At 41.8% G+C, this 6,027-nt stretch overlaps 1 protein-coding gene across 4 annotated transcripts in view; it reads right to left on the bottom strand.

Annotated features, from left to right (window-relative positions):
* SCHIP1 (schwannomin interacting protein 1) overlaps positions 1-6,027 on the bottom strand; it is an 840,777-nt gene that overhangs the window by 215,862 nt on the left and 618,888 nt on the right. The window lies entirely within an intron of this gene.

Below are 6,027 nucleotides of genomic sequence, written 5' to 3'. Positions count from 1 at the left end.
ATTACTTGAGAAAGAGCAAAAAAAAAAAAAAAATCCTGACTCTAAAAAGGGACAGATCCTCTTAGAAACTTACTTTACAAGCCAGTCTGCCTCAGAAAGCCCTAAGAAGCTGCAAAAAACTTTCTCTGGGCCCCCAAACACCCACTAATTCCCTTTTAAGAAAACAGCTTCCACAGTTTTCAACAATTGAGACCATGCCACTGAAAGAAAGCAGGTAAGAAGGGGAAGCAAAAAGCCTGGAGAGAAGCATACCTTTTAGCCGCCGCCATTTAAGGCACCTTGTCACCTCAGTGCCACCCAAAATTCAGGCTTCTGCATCAGCAGAAACCTGCTCCAAGTGTGGCCAGGCGGCCCCTGCCCTCAGGCTGCCTTGCCACCAGGACCTGCCAGGGCCTTCCCGGGGTGGGATGGCAGGGACCCGGGCCAGGCTTGGCCCCCTGGGCAGCACTGCCAACAGCCAACCTGGAGCAGCCTCAGGCAACCTTCGATGTGGCAGATAATATCGTTAATTTCTTAATTAACAGAGAGCCACTAGCCTGGTCCTGACCTGCCACTCCAGACCTCTCTTATCTTCGTCCTGCCTGATCAGGGGAGTAAATGGGGCCTCAAGATCGAGGCCATTTACTGACTCTCTCCCCTGTAGAATAAGAAGTGTTATCTCTGGGAAGGAGCTGTTAAAGCCTCCCACAGGATTTTAACCCTTGAGAGAGGTCGCTAATGAAAGTGCAGCCCCAATTTGTGTCTCTTTGGGGTCGGGGCTGCGTAGCAGCTGCCTGGGGATTTTCCAGGACTAACGGAGCCGAGGGTTTCAGGATGAGGTCTCTACCATGGGCGAACACTGTGAGCTTTGGGTAAAGGCGATCTAAAGTCGGGTCTTTCCCCGTGCTAATTAAGTGGGTAAAATTCTTAACTCCTGTTCTAATCTGTGCTTACTTTAACTTTGTCAGTCTGCTCTTGCCTAGGAACTTGTAAATCAAATTTGGGGTTTGCCTGTTACAAATTGATTAACAGTGAAAGTAACCTAAAAATCAGTCTTTAAGTTTCAATTCTATCTTGCAACTAGATTTAATGTATAAAAGAAACCACATGGAATTAGTTCAACTGTTGGAAAAGTGGGAAAATTTAGCAACAATACTGTTAACAATAAAATAGTTTTCAATGCTTAGTTAATAAAAATGCCCCGTTTGTTTTCTAGCTAAACTAAGAGTTGAGGCAAGATCATTATGTAAATGCCTTTATATTATAAAACAGCGAAAAGATAACACCTGAAATCTCTGTAATTGAGTGGATTTAGCCCAGACTTGTTATTGTGATGGTAATTCTAAACTGAGTTTGCCTTTGCTTGTGGGTATTTCAGGGTTGGCTTCGCCTTTGTAATGCTAACTATTCTTCTCTGTTCGAATGCAAAGAAACTTCCACTCCCCCAAGGCTCAGGAGAAGACAAATTTATAACCACGGTGTCTAGTCCTTCCACTGGTGTTAACAACCCTGATTTCTCTCTCGACTATCTAAGCGTGGACTTTAATTTACCTACTCCAGGCAAAAACCTGGAATGACCCTATAACCTCTGAGGAAAATGCTACCTGGTGAAGTCCTTGGCCCTTGGGGTTGGACGTCCACTTTTCCAGTCCAGCGGCCACCAAAGTCCTGTTATCTCAAGGACTGGAAAGTGGCGGGCCTCTCCCTTCCAGCACAGGGGGTTCTAAAAGCAGCAAGTCATTGGAGAAACCAGTATTCCCTAAGACTTCGATAACCTCGATGAGTATATACTGCAATTTGTGTTCCTGTTTTTGAAGCATTGGGAACAATTTGGTTATAAGCCAATAACAGCAACAAAAAAGAACAAAATTCTTGTGCAAAACTGTGTGATCACAGTACAACTTTGAAAGATATCTTTTTTTTTTTTTTAAAGATTTCTTTCTTTCTCCTCCCTCTCCCCATTGTTTTTTGGCTTGCTGTCTGCTCTCTGTGTCCATTCGCTGTGTGTTCTTGTGTGTCTGCTTATCTTCTCTTTAGGAGGCACTGGGAACCAATCCTGGGACCTTCTGGAGTACGAGAGAGGTGCTCAATCTCTTGTGCCACCTCAGCTCCCTGGTCAGCTGCAACTCTTATTGTCTCTCTTCTGTGTCTCTTTTTGATGTGTCATCTTGCTGTGCCAGCTCTCTGCTCTGGCCAGTACTCCTGTGTGGGCCAGCTCTCCACTTGGACCAGCTCGCTGTGCAGGCCAGCTTGCCTTCACCAGAAGGCCCTGGGAATCGAACCTCCTATATGGGAGACAGGAGCCCAATCGCTTGAGCCACTGCTTCCCCAAAGATATCTTTTGAATATAGTGCTAAATTAAACTTATCATGCAAGAGAATGAGAACTATGGGTAACATTAGTAAGTTGTATGTTTCTGTGTCTAACTCTCTGTTTGTGTCTGCCTATTTGTTCAGTATATATTTTCACACCTCAAATGATAATATAAAATTAACAAATGAAAATCCTTAAAAGAGCTCTATTCAAATTGCTAAAAGTAAAATAAGTGCTTAAATGTAAATGAATATTCCTAAAGTCCAAATTGGAAAAGCTAAGCAAAATAGAAAGGTCATGTAGAAATCTGAATATAAAAACTATTGGGAAGGGATAAAGTTTTTTTTCTAAGCTCCTTAACTCACCCAGCTCCCCAGGGCCTCTTTCACCATGCAGGAGCTATGGGGGAAGAGTTGGGTATAACAAAATCTGGAAATGCAAGTTTAGCTTAAAATTCTCAACTACTAGGCCAGAAAGTTAAGATTCATAGTTTGTCCTGTAATTTCCCAACTTAAATCTTTTAACACTGTTAAAATGAGTACAGTTAATAATCCAAATGTGGTTATTCACAATTTTGGAATTTTCACTCAAGTACTGATAAAATAGTAAACTAAGGAAATCATGTATTTCTGAAAGTCATTCCCTATGAACTATCAGTGTTCTAGTACTGCATGCTACTAGATATTCAAAATAAAGAACAGTTACGCTTGCATGTAATCAAATTAAGTTCTTACTTAATTGTATATTGTAAATTGTAAAAATCATTTTGGTAACTTAAGTATACAAGGTATATAAAATGTGTTTTTCACTTTTTATTAAGAAAAAACAAAAGTAATTTTGTCCCAAGATAAAATAACTGGTTATTAAGAAAGGAAAATATGGGATAAAACCTGAATGAATATAAAAAATGCAGAAGTTTTGTGGAAAAGGAATGTTTGTGGTCAAGTTAGGTAAAATTTAATAGTTCTATCTATAAAGTTTTAAAAGTCCTAGTATCAAATAGTATGTTAATGCAAAACTAAAATTTTGTTCCCTCTCTATTAAAGTGACAAAGTTTCTTGTCATTCATCTATTTTAGTGGAAGGTTATTACAATTTTTCTCCTGAAAAGTCATTATACAAAGCAGGGCCTGTTATATTAAAATAGCTTCTTGTACATTATAATACCTTTGTTGTGTTCTTGGTTGTGTAAAAAAAAAAGTTTCCTCACTTTGGAAAAAAAAAAAAACATTCACACCTAGCAACTTTTAATAATTTGCTTTCTCAAGGTCAAACCCCAGGAGGTATCTTTTTATTTCAAACCATGGCAAAAAAATTTGTAAAAAAAAAAATAATAATAAAGTAATAAAAATAGTCACGTTCATTTAATATGCTGTAAGTTAAATGAGAAGTGTTTAAAAAAGGTTATAGAAATTAACAGGATTGTCTAAACTTTTGTTAATCAAAGTTGTATCGGTAAAGTGTTCATATAAATGCTTAAAAATTTTTCCTAGAGATTTAATAATGTTTTCTGCATAATATTAAATAACAGTATAATGTTGTCAGTCATGGTTTTAATTATTTTAAAGATGTTATATATCACAGAAATAATCTCTCCACCTGGGAATCAAGAAGCAGATGCTCTGGCCTATGTCTAAATATCTTTCTCACCCCCACAGAAGAAGCAGCCTATGGCCACGTGAAAAGAGTAGGCATCAAGGGGCAGCCAATAGGTGGTACATGGCTAGGGCATTGGATGTTCCTATATAGCATTCTAAACTAGTTTATATCATACAAAATTATGAGGCCTGCTCTCAACTCCAGCCACAAATGGTGCCTTCCAACAGTAGACATATCCATAAAGCCACACAATAAGGGGATAAACTTCAGCTTTGTCAAACTCTCTTGAGCATTTAAGCCAGGCCCCCAGTGTCATGCATGATATCTCTCCATATGGGTTATTGGCTAAAAGGGTCACTACCACCCCTAAAACAATAAAGTTCCATGCCATATCTGGCCATGCTTCTGAAGTAAATAGAACTACGTTGTCCTTTGAACTGCTGCAGCCAGCCAGCAATGACTCATTATTGCCTCCAGACTGGCTCTGTGTCATAGTGCCAAAGAGCATTATGCACCAGGCCAGTAAAACACTGGAGCTTCTCTCCAAGGGCCAACAGTGCTGCAGTATATTGGCTGTATGAAGGATACACTAAATGAAGCCGTAATGACCAGAGTAAGGTAAGCAAAACTTACACAATTAGCATTAAAGCCTTCTCAGGTGGAGAGACAACATGAACAGTATTGCAAACCTGGAGCTCGCCCATTGGTTGCCCATGTCTCAAGACCTATGGGAGAGGGAAGCAGACTTGGCCCAATGGATAGGGCATCCACCTACCACATGGGAGGTCTGCGGTTCAAACTCTGGGCCTCCTTGACCCATGTGGAGCTGGCCTATGTGCAGTGATGCTGTGCGCAAGGAGTGCCGTGCCATGCAGGGGTGACCCCTGTGTAGGGGAACCCCACACGCAAGGAGTGTGCCCCACAAGGAGAGTTGCCCAGTGTGAAAGAAAGTGCAGCCTGCCCAAGAATGGTGCCGCACACATGGAGAGATGACACAACAAGATGACACAACAGAAAGAAACACAGATTCCCAGTCACAGAAGCGGTCACAGAAGAACACACAGCAAATGGACACAGAGAGCAGACAACTGGGGGAGATGGTAAGGGGAGAGAAATAAATAAAAAATAAATATAAAAAAAAAAAGACCTACGGGAGAAACTTCAACAGTCATTTTGCTTACCAAAGAAAGTCTCCTTCTCCAGGCACCTACTAACACTTGTGTTTGCATCTTCAGGCTAATCTTCCTTCCTTAAATAAGTTCATCCAATGTCTTTCTCAATTAGACTGCCACCAGGGCAGCTGCACACAACCAAACAAACTGGTAGCTGAGTGCATTTATCCTGAGTAGAGCCCACTGTCCAAGGAAGTGCCAACACACCAGAAACATCTGCTGACACTTTCAAGTGCCAGCCATTGGATGCCCTGACTTGTAGATATTATTGAGGCAGGACAGAATAGGGACAAAAAGAGGAAGGGGGCAAAAAGCCTGGTAAGACAGAGGCATTGGCTTGTTCACTGCATTAGCTTGCTAAGTCACACAGGTAACTTAAGAAAGGGCAACTTACAGCACAAACACTCTGCAGCTTACAGCACTCAGCACAAACCCAGCCATGGCTTTATCAGAAGGCAGCCAGCAACATCATTACATGGCAGGAAAAAGGAAAGGGGTGGGGGAGCTCCACACTAACTCCCACCCACTTTCAGGTTACCTCACGCTTTGTGAACAGTGACCAGAGACCAGTCACCACCAGACATCATGCCCTGCCGAGCTTGTGGACAGCAGCCAGAAGCCGCTCACCACCGGACAGCAACCCCTAACCTCGTAAGAGAATCAAATCACCCAACAGAGTCCCCCTGCTTTGTCTCAAACATGCCAATCAGTGCAAACCCTGGAGTCCTGTACTCCCATAAAACAGAGGACCCCAGGGCAGAGCTTTGCATTTTTCTCCCTTGAAAATGCCCACCTTCATTCCTGCAGGTGTACTTTCTTTTCCTTACTTAACCCCCTAATTCTTTGCTTGCATGATTTATTTGTAGCTCATCCTTGAATTCTTTCTCACAGTGAAGCTAAGAACCTAGACCCGGTCTCTGATAACATCATCGTGGGGCACGCCAGGCAAAGGAGCAAGTGCAATG

This window comes from Dasypus novemcinctus, chromosome 4 (assembly GCF_030445035.2).
Source record: "Dasypus novemcinctus isolate mDasNov1 chromosome 4, mDasNov1.1.hap2, whole genome shotgun sequence".
Classification (NCBI taxonomy): Eukaryota; Metazoa; Chordata; class Mammalia; order Cingulata; family Dasypodidae; genus Dasypus; species Dasypus novemcinctus.
Note: the sequence above shows the minus strand (reverse complement) of the source record. Positions and strands in the feature narration are given on the sequence as shown.